Here is an 18200-nt window from a genome sequence, read left to right as displayed (position 1 = left end):
GCCAGTGTTCAATCAACTTCACAGTAAAAAGTTTTTTCTTATGTTTAAATGGAATTTTCTGTATTTCAGGTTGTGCACATTGCCTCTTGTCCTGTCACTGGGTGCCACTGAGAAGGGTCTGGCTCCATCTTCTTTACTTCTTTACTTTACTTCTTTACTTCACTACCCCATCAGATATTTATACACAGTGATAAGACCTCCCCTCAGCCTTCTCTTCTCCAGGCTGAACAGTCCCAGCTCTCTCAGCCTCTCCTCGTATGAGATGCTCCAGACCCTTAATTATCTTTGCGGCCCTTCGCTGGACTCACTGCGTTAGGTCTATGTCTTTCTTGTAATGGGGAGTCCAGAACTGGATCCAGCACTCCAGGTGTGGCATTGCCAGCGCTGAGTCAAGGGGAAGAATCACATCCCTTGACCTGCTGGCAATGCTCTGCCTAATGCAGGCCAAGATGCTGTTGGGCTGCTTTGCCACAAGGGCACATTGCTGGCTCATGTTACGGATAAGCCATAAGCTTTTCAGTGCAGATGAGACATAGGTCACTTCTGAAGGTGTGACTGACTTCCAAATAATGCAGATATTTCTGAAAATCTCTTCCAGCCCTTCTTACACAAAGGTTGCTTGTGGTTGGATTGGTGAACAGTTTATCTGGTAGGGGAGGTTTATGTGTCTATCAAAAAGTTAGCACCTTCAATTCAAAAAGTCATAGGCCAAAAGGGAAAATTAAATCATTTGTGTATCCCAGAGTGTTACACTTCACCTAGTAACCCATGCATTGAACTCGGTCAGTTGTATTCTATTGTATTTAGCTGATGCTTATCATCCAGAAAGGTGTCCTGTTTTGATTTGAAGACATCAGGAGATCCTGGCTCCACTTTGTATTTGTTCCAGTAACTAATCACCATTATTTAGTGATGAGTTCCTAACCTCTCATTTGAACTTGTCTAGGTTTGCCTTCCAGCCACTGGGTTTTGTTTTGCCTTTTTCTACTGTGAGCACCCAGCACTGCCTCCTTTAGAAAATGCCTATCAAAAAACAAGCCAATCTTTTTTCAGCCCTCATTTTTGAAAACTAAACAGATTGTGCCCTTTAAATCTCCCACTGAAAAATGTTTTCTCCAGCCCACAAACATGCCTCTTCCTTTTTTGAAATGTGAATTTTCTATTTCAAAACAGAGGAAGGATTTGTGCACCCAGAGTCTTGTCTAATTTTTCCAGCTATATCAGCTGGTCAGATAAGATATGATCTCTACATACACTGAACTGTCTCCTCATTTTTTTCACCATTCTTTAAAAATACAGAGTTTAGGGGACAAGTTTGTGTGGCTGTATCCAGCAGGCTGCTATGATGAAGAGATGTTCTTCCAGATAATAATCCAGATGTTCAAATATGCTGGACAAGAGATAACACCATAACGAATCATACTCAACAGTCCTGCTGTTGAATTACCCTTCTCCAAAAAATCTTCCTGCAGGAGAAGAGGAATACCATGAAGACCACCTTCCACAAGTTCAAGCAGATAAACTAAATTCTCCCTAGCAGTATGTTGCAATCAAACCTCATTAACAGGGTCCTTAATAGCTTGAGATGAATCTTAGGGCTTAAAGGTAACTGACCTCCTTGAACTGTATTACTGTTTCTATGCTCTCTTCAAGATCTTGACATTCCCAGGCCTCTCACTTTCTTGCCCAGCTTAGGAGCTGCTTGTCCCTAAGCACCTGTAGCCTCCTCCATGCCACGGGTCCCAATCCTGATTCACAGTGCTTGTTGAGAACAAATCTTAAAATGCCACACCAGCAAATACAGCAGAATATCAGTTGTCTGAATGAGATACATCCTGTGACTGTGGTGAAGCAAAATGGCATATCAAGAGCTGCAGCATTTTCTGCTCACAGATACTGTTAACATTTTCCAGTAGTTGATCACAGTTGATCCCAGGCCCACAATTTCAGCTGTAGTTGGAACTGCAGCCAAAGAGAAGGTAAGAATCAGCACAGTTCCTTTGTTTAATGAATCTGCTTTCTTGGATTTGCATTAAAAAGGGTGAAGATACTTTTGTATTACCCCTTTACTTGCTACTTCTATAGTGTAATTAAAGAAAGCTCCAGTCTTAGTTTGAAGTCATTTTATTAAATATCAAATGAAGTTAAAAAAAGAGGGACAAGACCTTCCTTTCTTCTGTGACTACAGTATATTAAAGAGAAATATCATGTCTGAGACCAAGAGAAATCTCTAGTGAAAACAGACACCAGGAAAAATATATATGCTGAGTTTTAAAATGTTGCTGATAAATATTCCACATGATGTCAAAATCATTGCTTTGAATTTACAGACTGTAATAAGGAAATACATACTATATAAATTGAACTCCAATCTTATTTTCATGGTAGAGAAGGATACATAATTCATTTATCTGGTAGGGGACTTGTGAGTCATTCAGAGTTGTGAGTTTTTCTTCCCTCAGAAGTCAAATGTTTCTGTACCCAAAATAGTGACTGGATTAAGGACCTACATTTGGTCTGGCAGTTTTATTTTTACTCCACTGACTTTTCGATCATTAGCGACCTACATTTGTGAAAGGTTTCTTTTTCTGCCTTTGCTCCCAACTGGCCTCACAGACTCCTGTGACTCACAGAAATTTTTAAAAAACAAACCACCAAATGTGTGATTTTAAAATATCAGTTGCAGTTTCATTATCAGTTATTAGAGGGGATTCCACACACTCTCACTACAATGGAAAGGAGTACCCCTTTGCTCATTAAGATACAGGTAAATGCCAGTTCTAGGAAACTTTCTTTAATTCCAAAGCTAGAGACTAAATCTCCATCCCTGAGTTGCGCTGTTATATTGGTACTGTAAGTTCTTTTGATTCCATTAAACCAGGGATGCAAACCCCAAAGATTTCTGTATAATCAAGATTCATTAAGATTTGCCTCAACATCAGGCTTGGTTTTCTTCTCTACTATGCTCTGTATTCGCAAATCAATATTTGTGCTAGACCTGCCCCTAATTATGCCAAATAGCAAGACAACCACCGGACTCCAAGGTAAACTGCAGACTTGTGCTTATGTGGTGTTTCTAATCCAATCTGACTGGAACAAAAATGCATGTCCTGTTTGATCTTTAGTGAAAAGACCAAGATGGAGGGATCTGTGGTTTATTCCCAACTCTTCAATGCTCATTTCAAATCCTGATAGGACAGTTTGTAAAACAGTTGTGATACTTGTCCATTCTTCTAAATTCTTGCTACTAAACAGACTACAAATGCAAACGTATTAGTTAAACACTCAAGCTAGGAAATTTCAGATTTCAAGTCACCTTTGCAGCTCTAATTCAATTGTGCTGTACCTTAGGAGACAGTCGTTTCAATTCATGATCTTATAATATCTTTTTCCACCCCACCGCCACCTCTTTGCATGCACAGACTGCAAGCAAGTCATTCACTGAGCAGCTATTTGAAATTTTGGGGCCTCCCCTTTGCTCAGTGCATAGCCTCACACTTTACCTACTACTTAAACACTGCTCTGAAAATAAAATTACTCACAGATTCTTGCTCTGGCCTCATTGCTAAAGGATCTGAGTATCTTTGTATGTTAGCTAATCTTTGTTCGTAAGTTCTGCAACATGAGGGGGTGGTACAATACCTGTTTCGCAGATAGGGAACTGAAGCACAAAGTGAATAAGGTCAAAAGTTTCCACTACTTCTGTGTACTCCATAGGACCTGATTTCTCAGTTTATTTGGTACTATACAGTACTTTCTATCTTTAAAGCACAACATGCATTACTTCAGCTACAGCTGTGAGAACTCAGCACTCCTTCATGTCAGACCCTAAATCTCCACCCACACATGCATAATATAAGGAGCACCCAGTCAGTCACCACTTCTGACAAGGCAGATTTCAAAAATTTGCCTGGCACCACACAGAAATTTTGTGGCAAAGAAGAGGGTAAAGTACAGTTTCCCAGGCAAGCATACAACCACCTTTACCACATGGCTGCACTTTCTTTCATTGCAATCCCTTCCTTCAATATGGTACAGCAAGCAAGACCAAGGCCTTGGACACGTAGGGGATGTCCTGTTTGCTTTAGCTAACAACCCTGACTCCTCTTAAGACAAATGTATTATACCATACCTTTATGCGCATAGCTTGTACTCTGATGAAGACAATCTTTCTGACATATTAGACTTGTGATTTAAATAATGTTCTTGAATCTTAGGGGGTGATGGGATGTGTGAAGCACACAAAAAAAAAAGACAAATTCCATCATGCAACATCATATTTTAAGTTGCCACCTACCCCTGACAGTTCATTTATAGGACTGCATCCATCAGGCAGATCTCTGTCCCTTGGGACAGACCATCAGTCTTTATTAGACATGTCATCTCTCAACTGGCATCATGGATAATCTCTAGTGTGGAAATGGCATAACTCCAGAAGAGAGTGTGCAGTGGGGCACACATTTTTCTGCCCACTCCCTCACATTTTCTCCTCTTCCTTCCTCACTTCTTCCTATTCAGGGTCCACCTACTTTTTCCTTATCCCTCTAATTTTCCTCTCTTCAACTTCCAGTCTCCATTCCTCAAGCTTCTTCACTGAGTTTCAGTCTCCTTGTTTTACCAAGTTCCAGTCCTCTCTTCTAGCCCTCCTGGCTCAGTCTTAATCTCTCCCAAACTCATAGTATTGGCCCTTTTGCTGATAGTCTCCAACTTCCCTGTTCTCTGCTTTCTGACTCCTTGTCTTAGACTTTTCTCTGGGCTCCTCCTACCACTGTTCCACTCTGTTCCTTCCTTAGTTTGATTTTTTTCTCTAGTTGTTTCCTGTTCTCATCCCATATTTTAGCTCCTAGTAGGACTGACTCCTCTGCCCTCACTGATTTCCCTGGTCCCAACTGGCTTCTATTCTAGTGCCATTAACCAGTCAATCAGTTGACTGAATCTCTTCCCTTCTGCAGCTTCTCAGTGCCTGGTTTCCCTTCTCTCACAGAAACTGTGCTGAGTCCTCAGTTCACTTTCCCAAGCTCTGAAATTCAGTCTTCTTCAGCCTTAGATGTCAAGGATTACCACCAAGTCTCAGCGGCCACTCAGATAACATCAGGGTCTTCCCAAGTCACAGATACTCCCCTCTTCTACCATGCTTGTTAGGCAAGAGGAAGGCTGCTAAAAGCACAGGAGAGACAAACTCCCTCATCTCATTTACATTGCCTTCCACCTTGATGTGGACTAGTGGGAGGCATTTAATTGCAGGAGGTCCAGCTTTGCCCTACATCTCTGGGCTGCAGCAAACCTCTGCATCACCCTGTATGGTTGGTGTCAGCACCCTGAAGGTGACACATGGATCTGCAAGGGGATGGAGTATGCTCCGTCATGCTGCCGGCACGACACTCGCAGGATGGCAACATACTGGAGATCTGGGTAAAGTTGGTTTGGTTTGGTGGAAGAACTGAAAAATTGATAAATGAAGTGGTCTGATCTGGAGCAAAATGTGGATTTTTCTGTTCCTCTCCTTAACCTGAAAAATTACATTTACCAGTTGGGCTGAACAAAATGCTTTTTTACTCATTAGAAAACTTTTCATTTCCATTTCCAGCATTTGTAACACAAAAACAAAGCACTGGGCACAGAGTAAAGAACCAGGAGGTAGTGTTACAGCTTCCTGCCTTTTAACTAAGCAGCCTGCGGTTAACTTTTTTGGAATGTGACGGGACCCATACTCACTTCCCACAGATAACAGCACCAGATGTTATAGTCTGGGGTAAGGTGCTCCCAACCTTGCTTGTTGACACCACTCCACTCAATTTAAAAATATTTAACTATTAATTGGAGTAACCTCAGTAAGATTCCTCATTGTTAGTGTATGATCAAACTCCTTGATGCTCTGTCTCCTATCCAGGAAATAAATAATGATTTATTTAAGTGCTGCAGTTTGAGCAAGATTGACTGAAAGACTCTTCCTGCATACTTTATTTTGCCTCACCAGAGCTCAGAGACTGAGTTACTTGAGGAAAGGGGTAAAGGAAATCTAGGTTTGCCTCTGACCTCATGTAACTTTCTGTGTCAGAGGCAGAAAGCAAATAGTGCCAACCATATTCTGTACGTGTGACCTACCTTGGGCCATTAAGCAACTCGGGGAACAGCCACTTCCTCTTGTGTTCACCCGGAAGTATTTTTCAGGTGCAAGAATTTGATCTGACTCCTGATGGTTTCAGGTCAACCAGAACACTTCTTTTGGGTGGCAGGCAAATACATTGTTCACAGAAAGCACCAAGGCCAATCCAAGCCATGAGGTGAGCTTTGCAGCACGTGGTCTGGAGACGCAGCTCTGACCTGGATGGAGGGAGGCAGAGCAGTCCTCTTCAGGGGTTTCTGCACTGCACAACCAGCACTTCAGGCTCAGGGAAAGCTGAGCCCACTCCCAGTTTGTGTCCCTGGAGCTGCTGTCATTGCAAGAAGCTGCAGGGAATTTACACAAGGTCACTCATTACAGGACCACCTATGGTTTGACCTTAAAAAAGTCTCTACCCGCATGTGTAAATAGCAACTGACTGGCAAGAGGTTTGGATTGATATTTCTTTGAGCTGCAAATAGAACACTCTTGACACATAAGTCTCCCTCTTGCTGTATGTCAAGTTTCTGCTCCAGTGAATGGGTCATCAGAAAAGTTTAAAGTAAAAGTTGCTGGAATTTTTTTACATAGGCAAAACAATGTATTTTTTTACACAGGCAAAACAATGTATTTTTTTTTCCCAGCCTCAACCTTAGAAAAGAATGAAAATTCTTTTCTAAGAAAATTCTTTTCTTAGAAAATGAAATGTTTTAACTCAGGCTTTCCATCTGTTCCCCCACCCCCAAATTCACCATGTAGCGGAGACCAACATGAGACCCTTCACCAAAAAAATAAGTGGTTTGGCAAACATGGAAAAAATGGGAAACAGGGTTTTAACACCAGTGGTGCTGAGCAATCTTAGTAAACTGGTTTTGCCTGAGCCTGTTAAGACATAAGGCTGAACACATACTCAGATATTGTTCCTGAGAGACGTTGTATCAACTGAGCTCAAGTAATAATAGTGATGGCTTAAAGTCGAGCACATACTCTTGAGTACTGAACTAAGGTAATGGGTAAGTGTGGGTAGGTGCCTCAAATCTGCAAAAATGCTCTTGCAACAGTGAATGTTCAGTTAGGGGATTTACCTTTGATGAGCAATTCAGCTGTTAAATTAGCTATGGATTATAACAGTGTTGTGGGTTTTTTTATGCACAGTTCAGTGGAACTAGGTAAACTACTGCAGACCTTCAGTAGAATCATGCAGGGCTTTATGAGGAGGGGTTACCCGTTCTGCCTGGGATAGCTTTGATTCCAGGAAGTTTTTTCAGAGTTTGCAGACTCCCATTTTGAACTTCAAAGTACCAGCGTACTCAGGCCTAGCGTAAATTGTTCCCATTCTAGTGCCATCTGTCCTGTCCATAAAGGAACTGTTCTCTGTACAGCCAAGGAGATGATCCTAGACTGATTAATGTCTGATTATGGTATACATCCAAATAACCAAGGGAGCAGAACAGATAGATGTTCTTTATGCAATCTCCAGAAGAACCTACCACAGAAGCAGAGGGTGTAGAGATTACTTCCTCTCTGCATCTCTAGGGATTCAGTTTATCATAGAAAGAGAACAGAGATAGACCATAGATCCATCCTTCTACAGTCAGATTGTACTGTACCTGCACCCAGAAGAGTATACATTCACAGGAGTTCAGGGACTCCTGGGACAATATGTTTGTGCAGAGTAAGGCCCTGGTTTGTGACTATGAACTACTAATGATTGCTGTTCCTGATGGAGGAATTTTACAAGAACAAACTGTTCAGGCTGACGGTATTGCACAGTCTAGATAATAGTGACCATGTCAAGCCACACAGATGCTAAGATACTGTCCCTAGAACTGATGATCTCAAAACATGACACAAAAAGCCTGAAGCTTATCACTCCATTTAATTTTCTATCACACTGAAGTGAAACAGATTATGCCCCTCTCAGGATGTGAATTCTGAATCATGGTTATAACTGATCACAATGCCGTTAGATCTGCATGATGCTCACAAAGGGCCGCTTTCCTGCTCAGGTAGAGGGATGAATGAGTAAGGGCGCTGTGAAGGCAGACAGATGAGCTAACCCCCAAAACAAAAGCTCAGGGAGTGTAATGCAGAGAGATCTGAACAGCGTGGGCAGGCTCCCTCATGGGTATAGATCACAGATAGCTGTATTTGGGCCAGAGTAAACACACCCCCAAGAACAGAAAGACATAAAGATTCAGAGGACTCATGAAGGTGAGCTGAAAAGATATTGCCAAGAGTGTCAACAAGAATGAACCCACGGGGAATCTGTGAACATCACCTGTCCCTGCTCCACAGATGTCACTCCAGAGCCTTTATCCCTACTGTTTGTGTTCAGCTGCCTCTATCATCTCAAGCATTCGCCTTCTCCATCCCACTTCCCTATCATCTGTGCACACATGTACACATAGGTGTGTATGCTTACTGCAGCAAACAGTCCCTATATTACTTTGGCGATAGAAGAATGATCCACAAGCACAGACATCTAGTTCTGCAGTCTACCTACCTTGATAATGATTCAGAGTCACTGTATGCAGGAAATTGCATACCAGCTTCTCAGAGTTTTGCATATAGCTGTTGTTCCCTGTCTGCCTCCATTTCTTGTCACTCCTTTCGCTACTGTTCCACGGATGTGTATGTTGCCAGGAGCCCTGTTTTTGCTAACATATATCATGCCTAGTACTTTATTTTCCCTCTACCTGGCCTCTCCATGCCCTTCGGCACTTGAATTGCATATGCCTTTCTGTATTTCTCAGCAGATGATGTGACACAGGGCAATCTCTTTCATATTCATTCTCTCCCTTTTCTTCTTCTAAGCAGGAATCACCTCTGAAATGCAGCCATGTTTTCAGAATATCATAGCTGCTCCTCAGCGTACACCTATATTTAGGCCAGAAAATGACAGGATGTCATAAACCAATTGAAACTGTAAGGGGAAACCTATGTAGGCAGCTATAATTGGACACAGTGAAACATGTGAAGCCAGTGAAGCTAGTGATCTTTCCTGCTGTAACAAATTCCATGGAATATTTAATGACCACAAGCTCATTGTGTTTCTGTCTCATGTGTTTTCATAAAATTTCGTGACAAGTTATTTGAGAATTAGCCTTACACTTAGTGTTTCCCTTTTATCTATTTTTAAAAATGAATGAGTTTGGGCAATGTGTATAACCATAAAAGGGGAAAAATGGTAGAACAGTAGAACAAGGAGCCTGTGGATATCAGGACTAGCTGCGCACTGGTCTTTCCAGGTTTTTTGACTGCTGCTCCACAAGCTAGACATGACCCAGCTAGGATAAAGGTGTACATACTGCACCTGTATTTTCAGTGTTGAACTTTCAGCCTTCATCTTGTCCACAATGGGATATTTCCTGCAATCCATCTTCAGCTATCATGCAAAAGCATCATACTTAGTGTTCTTACACATGACATCTATTCTTCTGTACAGAGAGGATTTAAAATGTAAACATATTTTGATATCAATCATGAGGAGTTGGGTAGCATTTCAGCATCTCTTGCATTTGAAAGATCTGTTTTTGCTACAGAAAAAGCAGATTTCTGTAAATCCAGTCTATCAAAATAAAGAAATGTTTCCTCCAAGAAGGATGGATGGCTAATTCACCAATCCAATTAGAAAGCATGCAATGTACTTTCAGACAGTGAACAATTACAGGTACATATGAAAAATGAGATATCTTCAGCCCTTCAGCAGCTCCTTATCCCACAGAGTCTGCAATGTGTCACTGTTACGGAAAGAAACTCTTGCCCCTCATAAAAAGAAAGTTAACAGGCAGAGCAATGCATTTGCTTGGTGCAGTTGATGCAAGTCAGACAATCCTCAATTTTAATACTCTAAGACCATGAGGATGGAAGCACAGTTATTTAGAGCACTCTATGCAGAGCAGAGATGAATAGATTTCTATAATAGCTCCTAGATGTGATATGCTGCTTCCCTCTGTTTTTCCCAAATCTATCTGGGACTACTTTAACTCCTCTCTGCCTGCTTCAGTTAACAGTAATCTACAGTAGGCAGCTTGTGGGCTGTGTTTTGCAGCTACAGAAATTACAGAGGTGGGGGCATGTGACATGAAAACACATTCCCTGCATGTAGATGGCAAAACTCTCCCTGTGAAGATGAGAACAGATGATTATAGTAGTGTTACCAATAAGTGCTGTCATTGCAAAAACGGTGAATCCCTTCTCCCTGAAATTAGTATGAATCAGAAAAAAATCCATGGGAAACAATACATTTTTCAGTTAAAACATACAATCAAAGTTACCCCATGGATGTTGACTAAATCCATGTTTATAAAGTAAAATTCACATTTTCCTGGAGGGAGCTGATTAATTGTTTCCTGCAAACTAATGATCTGTGGACTCTTGTTGTTTAATTTAGTAAACACTGGTAAATTCCCGTGCAAAAACCAACATCCTTCTTTGGAGGAATTTTTCTTAGGGAAATTCTGGCACTGCTAATATAAGACAAATTCAGTTTTTCTCCATTTGGAAAGCTAGATTGAATTTCTGGCCACTCATATAACACTCTTGTGTTATTCCCCCATGCACAGAATTTGCACTACGCAAAGGAAATGCCTTTCCTCTGCTTTTGAAAGTCCAAGAACGAATCCACTTCCTCATTGTCACTGAAAATGGCTGTGAGCTTTGAATGTATCCCAAATTTAGTTAACCTCTTAAAATATAAGGTACTGAAGCCTACTCAATAATTAACACTTTTGAGGTAAAATCCTAGTGAAACCATTTTGCTGATCTTGTGCCAAAGAAGGCTAAATCCCAGACCACCAATAGTTATTCTAAAACAAGATTTACAGTAAGCTCTGGGAGTACCAGACCCTTTGATGAAATCAAAATAGATTCTCCCTGACAGAGACACTGTACATCAAGAAGAAGGTACGAAGCTGATGCAGAAACTACAGGTGAAGTTCAATGGCCTGTGTTATTGAGGAGGTCAGACTAGACAATTATGAACAAGAGAAGCCCATCAGAAACATTGCTTCCACTACAGTGCATCACCGCATGCTGTAGATAAGACTGATAAGCTTAGTGCTCTGCCCGTGATTCATGACTAAATTACTTTCGCATGATCACTTTTTATTCATCTAGTAGTCCCTAAGTAATTCCATTGCTAAGAGCTGTTGAGCAGAAAGGATATTTCTATCTTGAGAGAAAATGGCATCAATAATTCTCCCATATTAGTAAGGAATGATACAGAGTCATTCATTCATGTATTCACCAAGCACATGGAAATTAACCATGATTTAAAATAGATTTACTGAAGGTTAAAAAGTGTAAGGTTGGCTTAATAAATGTAAAAGTATATAGGAAAAGACATTACTGAAAAAAAATCAAAGAAATGAGAAAAGGTTGCACCGAATTTTTACCATTCAGATGACATAAACTGCATATATTTTGAGACAATATAAAAACTTCCAGTGAGACTAGTTTTCACTGGGAAAGGAGCTAAAGCAGGAAAATATGCTGAACACCTGGAAGATCTGCAAGTCTGATGAACTGCAGGCTGTTTTATCCAAGGAAGCTCGACTGACTGCATTACACATTGAAGCTGTTCAGGGAACAGAGGAGAGAGGAGTCAAGGCTTTAATTAGGTGAACAGACATTAGCTTATCTCCATCCCCCAACCTTTTTCATTCCCTCCCAGAGGACGTAGCTCTGTTCTAAAGGCTTACTGCAAGCCTAAAGTTAGAATACCTGTTTTTATAATCTCATCAGAAGGGAACAGAAGAAAGCAACACAATAGTAGTTCTTGTCTCACTTTAGATGAGGTATTGTCTTTAGTTGCCTATTTATTTGTTAACTAATGGCAACATCTGGGATGCTGAGTTGTTGGCTGAAACAAACATGCCTTCTCAGAAATCTATTTAGGCTCCACTACCACGGTGTGAACTATACAGTTAGGCAACACAGTAGTTGCCCCAGCAGAAGTAGCAATGTAGGCCCAAACGCATGGGCCTACATTACCTGAAGACAGTTGTTTGCTCTGTGCAGTTAAGGCATGTCCGACTACTGCCCAACCTGTTTTGAAAAGAGGAGCATCTCTGTGCAGAATCTGTCCCATCAGAGCATTATCCATACTGTGTTTTATGCTTACAGCCCTCAAGCAAAATCAACGTCCTTCAAGATATTCACAGTTCACAGTTAAGCGAAGTCTGCTACACTTGGATGGTAACTTGCTTGGGACAGGGACTAGGCTTTGTAAGTATGCATGATAGCCATGCATCTAGGTGTTAAGGCATGGCAAGCAGAAAACAACAAAAAGTTCTATCCTGAAGAGTTTGCAGTCAAAATTAAAGAGAAGAAATATACTTACTGTACAACTGAGGAACTGAGGCATTGAAATGCTAAAGCACAGCCCAAAGGCTCACAGGAAAACTATGGCAAAGTGAGGGCTGGAAAAGTATCAGGAACAGCTCACTCTGTTCCTACACCATTTTCTATTAGCTGCCGTGAGGAATAGGGTGGTGAGCTAGATGGGCCTTTGATCTGGGCTGCTACAGTTGTTCTTATTTTCTTCAATTTAGCCCTAACTGAGCGTGTTTCAAAATCCACTGAAACACTTTGCTCTCCCAAGTTAAAATGTTTTTGTTTTTCTGCTTATTTCTTTTGGGGGACTTATTAGAATTCTCTCTATACATTGCAGAGGGTCAGTAATGCTGGGTCTTGCTGCTATCTCAAACACACACATATGTAGCTATCTGTTTCTGCAGTTCTCAGAGGCCTTCAGGCTTGATCCATTATATACAGATAACACAGGAATGAATGACAGCTACAAATGAAGTGGGAAAGTTATTATCCTTGCCATTGCAACCTTTTCACATAGAATTTCAGAGAATTTCATAAAACAGTGCTGAAAAGACACTTTGAGATTTCATCTTGCCCATTACCTCCATGCTCCAAGGCAAGACCAGCCATAATTAAGCCATTTCTGGCTAAGATAATCTGTTCTTAAAAATGTCCATTGTCTGCCTCCATAGGTCATTTATTGCAGTGTTTCACTAGCCTTAATGTGAGAATGTTATTCATAATGTTTAACTTAAATCTCAACAAAGGTGGCTAAGGCAAGATTTGAACTTTCATCTTCTTTGGACCCCACTGCAATTCCAGCCCTTTACTTCCTGACATTTGTAAAATGGACATTAAAAAGAAGAAAAGAAGAAAAGAGTGAGGCTTGGACCAGTAGCAGGAATAAGGATGCCTCCTTTGAGTGCAGTCCCTTGCCACACTACCCCAGTAGAAGTCGCCTTGGAAATCTGAAGTTTTTCTTACTGTATTCAGATGAGCATAATGGAAAATTCACAAAAACAGTTCAGCTCTTGCTAGAGAAGTGGCAGAGATGAGTCTGGGTATTTTTTTGCCATCACTATTTGATTCTGTAGCAAGCACCAGTTTTCTGTCTGAGGTTTAAGGGATTTTCCTCCCTCTTTTTCCTATATACCAACAAGTTGTTCTCATCACTTTGCCACCGCCAGGAAAAGGAGTAACAAAAGGGCTTCTGGAAGACAAAAGTGCTGAACTCAAGCGTGACCTCAAGCACTGCTATTGCAATAGAAGGGATTTCCCTTTTATGATCCTTTTCCTCCCTTCTAGATGAATCATACCTCTTACAGAATTATCTGATACTAAAAGACCTGGCTAATGATTGAGTTATTAAAGCCTGAATGTTACTATCCATAAATATTATTGTAATAATCATTCTATGATATAATATTATAGAAGTACTGTCTTGAAAATGAGTCCTTCGTAAAGCAATCTCTGAAGTACTTGGTGACAATCTTCTGAACACACTGAGGTCTTGGTTTAATTTAGTGAGCACGAACTCCTCCTTCCTGAACAGCAAAAAGAAGAAAAATCCTATTAAAATAATTTACAGAAACAGAGCTGAACAGGGCCTTGGGAGATTCATTCTTTTTCCCAAAGCACAATCAACTAAATGGAATCATTACATATATGTGTGTGTGTGTGTGTGTGTGTGTGTGTATGTGCATGCGTGTGTGTGTGTGTACACTTCAAAGAGGAAATTTTTCCTTGCCCTTATATATGTGTATGCATGTATGTTTATACTCTGTCAAATATAAACATTATATCATAAATGGTGGGATAAACTATGGGGTATAATTACAAGAAATAAGAGTATATCTAAAAAGAGGAATGTATATTTACACATTCTATAATTATTGATGTTGTTGATGTTTTTAATGTATTACTATATTGCCTAGGAGATCTGGCTGACAAGACAGAACTTCGTTTTGGCTGTGCAAACTCAGATCAAATGAATTCCTGCCATCCTGCTCAGACCTGTACACTAAACATCAGCCCTAGCCATGTGCAATCAATTTTCAGTTTGTCAAGCCATAAATAGTAATTATGAATATTCAGATATGCTCAGAGTTTAGAAAAACAAAAATAAGCTGTTGCCTTTTCAGGTTTTCCTGGGACTGAATGTTTCCCTCATAGGCTCACAGCTATTACCTGTGGACCTGTTAAATATTCTCCTTCCTCATACTTATTTTCCTTTTCTTCTTCTTGTGAGCAAAAAACAGAAGGGACTAGAACTACCAGCTAATCTATTTGCTGCAGTTTCACATATAAAACAGGGTATAAATCAGTCATTTTTTCCCTATTTCCTACCAGGGGGCTTCATTTCCACACCACAGCCACACTCACCATCCCTCAGACAACCCCTGCAAAACTGGCCGAGGGGCCATACTTCAAACCACACCAGACAAATGGTTTGGGTTAAAAAAAAAAAAAAAAAGCTGTTTTCTAATTAGATCACTCCAGTAATCCAGTACCTCAGCACAAATGAGAGGACAGGAAAAAACATCCAGGAGCAGGGTATAGCTGGAACTTTTTAAAGTGGCTTGCCTGCTGAAGAAAACAGATTATACACTGGATAAACCACACCCCAACTGCTGCCCTAGATATGCAAGTAATCATTCAGGCCTAGTTCCCCCAAGCATGCAGCCTCCCTGCACCACAGTCATTTCTCAGACCATCAGTCCTTGAATGTGGATGGTTCCTTGCTAACTACTACTTTGCAAGGCAGCAGAGAGGCTTAAAAAAAGAGCTGCACTGAAAAAAATCAAAATAAAACCTCTAGAAGAAATGTATGCAAGGAGAGGAGGTTTTGTTAGAAAACAAATAAAAAATTTGGAAGGGATTATTCTTTTTCCAAGTATGTCCCTGACTTCTTTTTTAACACAGGCAGAGAAGAAAGGACAGCACAGTACACAGAGCTAGACACAAGACTGCTTTCAATGCTGGGGAAGAGCATGCTGTCGTATAACCACAGCATGTGATACAAAGGCAAGAGCTGCGCCAGCTGGTGCTAATGGGAGCGAGGTAAGGGAGCTCAAGTCCGAACTCTTCCAAAATACACCTGCTTTGTGAAGGAGTCAAGATTTAAGGCCTGTCTCCAAGGTGCAGAGCAACCCTAGCTTCTCAGCAAGTTGGTGGGAGTGGAGGATGCTCAGGAACTGGCAGGAGATCAGCATTTATAAGGATAAAGCTTTTTAAAACTGCAAGAAACTTTGCTGCACTGCATTTCATTTCTGTGTGCCTTCAGGTTGCAAGCCAGGTGGGCAAGGAACTATTTTTTTTTTTTTTGAGCACAAATCACCTTCATATCTACAATCACATTGTAAGTTACAGTTACAGTTTGTAGCCTTAAGTACTGTGAAGTGAATTTTTCCATTGCAAAGATTTCAGGATGTTAAGGTGTAAACTGATTGTAATCATTATCTTCAATGATTCTTACAAACTGCTAGGTGTAGCCAAGAGTTCACACACTCTCAGATTCAGACATATTCAGACACTAAGATGTCCCTGTCTTGGTAACTTTAGTTGGAAGTCCTGTCCCTTTCCTACAATGTCTTTCCTTTGAGCAGGACTGGATTAAAGTATATTAGCACTTCCTGCCTAAAATACCAGCCTATGCAGTTATGTGATTATATATCAGAGTCTAACCTTTAATTAAAAAAATGAAGTCACTTGTGGTTACTTACAATAGAAAGCCAAAACTGTGAAACAGACATAGCCTAAAAAAAGAATACTGATTGAGTTTGAAAACAGTCTAGAAGAACAATCGCTTCAGACGGGACGGGCTCCCTTTTCGTCTCACTGGGGTGTCACCTCCAGGATCCACTCCTGGGAGGGCACCTACAACCCCAGCCTTGTTTACGTGCCAGAAGAGGGGTACAGGGGGCCGGCTGTGACATTCATCTGCTCGGCAGAGAGGACTGCACGGCTCAGGAGGAAGGGGGGAAACCTGGATCCCTTGTCTTTGGCACTGCCACTGATTCTCTAGCACAACCCCCTCCAGTCCGAGGGGCCTTTTGCATCGCTGTCGTTGCACTGGGAAGATCCCTTGCACAAGCGCAGATCCCCAGGGCATAAAGGGGTTGGTTTATTTAAAAACGCGCTTAGGCCCCCTTAGAAGTGGGCGGCTGCGCCCGTCCCGCACGGACGGAGAGCCAGTGGACACGGCCCGGTCGGCAGCAGCGATTCACACCGGGCGCTGGGGGCTGCCCTCCTCCACCCGCCGCGCTGCAGCGACACCTCCGCTAGCCAGACACCTGCCCCGAGCGCCCGGGCAGCCCCGAGGGGGCGAGCCGGGACCCCGAGTCCCACCGCCGCTGCGGGCCGGCAGCGCCGGGCCCCGCGGTGGGGAACGGGACAAGGCAGGAGAGCCAGGCGCGCCGCGGCTGCCCAGAGGCCCGCGGTGCGTCACGGGCCGCAGGTAGCCCGGGCGGAGGGGCAGGTAGGCCCGGCGGGGCGCAGGGCCGCGGCGGGCGCAGCGCGGGGGGCCCCGCGGCGCCCCCTGGTGGCGGCGCGGCGCAGGCAGCTGCCGCCGGCGCTGCGGTTGTCACATGTCGGAAAGTCCCAGGCGCTGAAGGTGGAAATCCCCGGTGGGGGTTTTTGCCTGGGCACTAAAACAGAAAGGGAAAAAACAAGAGGCTCGGCTCAGCCTTTCATTCTGGAGCGGAGGCAGTGGCGGCAGCAGCTCCGGCGAGGAGGGGGCGGCTGAGGGAAGCCCGGCCCGACGCCACGAGTGACCCCGGGGCCGCTGCCAGCCCGGCGGCAGCGGCAGCAGCGGCGGCGGCGCAGGCTCCGCGGGGTTCATGGCCCCCGCGCTCGGCCGCGCCAGCCCGCTGCTCAGCAGGACTTAGGAGCGGAGCCCAGCGCCTGCCGCGCCGCCGGCCCCAGGATCCCGCCCGCCGAGAGGTAACGGCCGCCGCGGGGGCGCCGAGGCGGCGGGGGCGCCGAGGCGGCGCGGGCGACGCGCGAGTGCGGGGGGCCGCGGCGCGACGCGCTGGGCGCGAGCGGCGGCGCGAGCGCGGCCCCGCGCAGCCGGGGGACGCCGCGGTCCCGGCGCGCCGCTGCGCGCGGCGGCAGCGGGGCCTCACTGCGCCCCCGGGAGCGGCGGCGCTGGGGTTTCTAGAGCTTTTGCTAGAAATCTCGGCTCGGCAGGCGATGAAATTGTGCCCTCTGTTGACTGGCGGCTTGCTCGGAGATCTGCTGACCGGTGGGGCTGCTGCAGCAGGTTTTTCTTAGCACGTATGTCACAGAAACTAGCTTGCTGGGATTTTTTTTTATGTTTGCTTTTGGTGCTTGCCATTGCCAGGAAACTTTCCTGCTTTAAGGTCTTCTTATATAAAACTGGTATTAATACAGGTAGTCATTTGCATCTTATGTATACATGCTTCCAGCAGACGGGTACGTTATATAATTAAGCTATATAAAAAGCAGTCTTGTGGTTCATAAAACATCCTGAGATCCTGATCTTGTTTTATTGTCTGGTAAATGCTGATAATATGCTTAATTCTGTACAAGGCACCGGGGCGCAGAAATCAGTGGAAGCTGAAGACCCATCTGGTTAATTTGTATTAAGCACATTTATTTTAGAGCTTGATATTATCTTAGCATTTTACCAAAAGGACTATATTATTGCCATTTTTCAGATAGAGGACAGAGAATTAAAGTAACTTAAGCCACCAGCAGAGCTCAGAACAGAATATGGGTTTTCCCAAAGTTCCCAAATTTGGGATTTTCCAGCATCCTG

This window comes from Apteryx mantelli, chromosome 3, assembly GCF_036417845.1.
Source record: "Apteryx mantelli isolate bAptMan1 chromosome 3, bAptMan1.hap1, whole genome shotgun sequence".
NCBI classification, from domain to species: domain Eukaryota; kingdom Metazoa; phylum Chordata; class Aves; order Apterygiformes; family Apterygidae; genus Apteryx; species Apteryx mantelli.
This window is presented reverse-complemented; position numbering follows the sequence as displayed.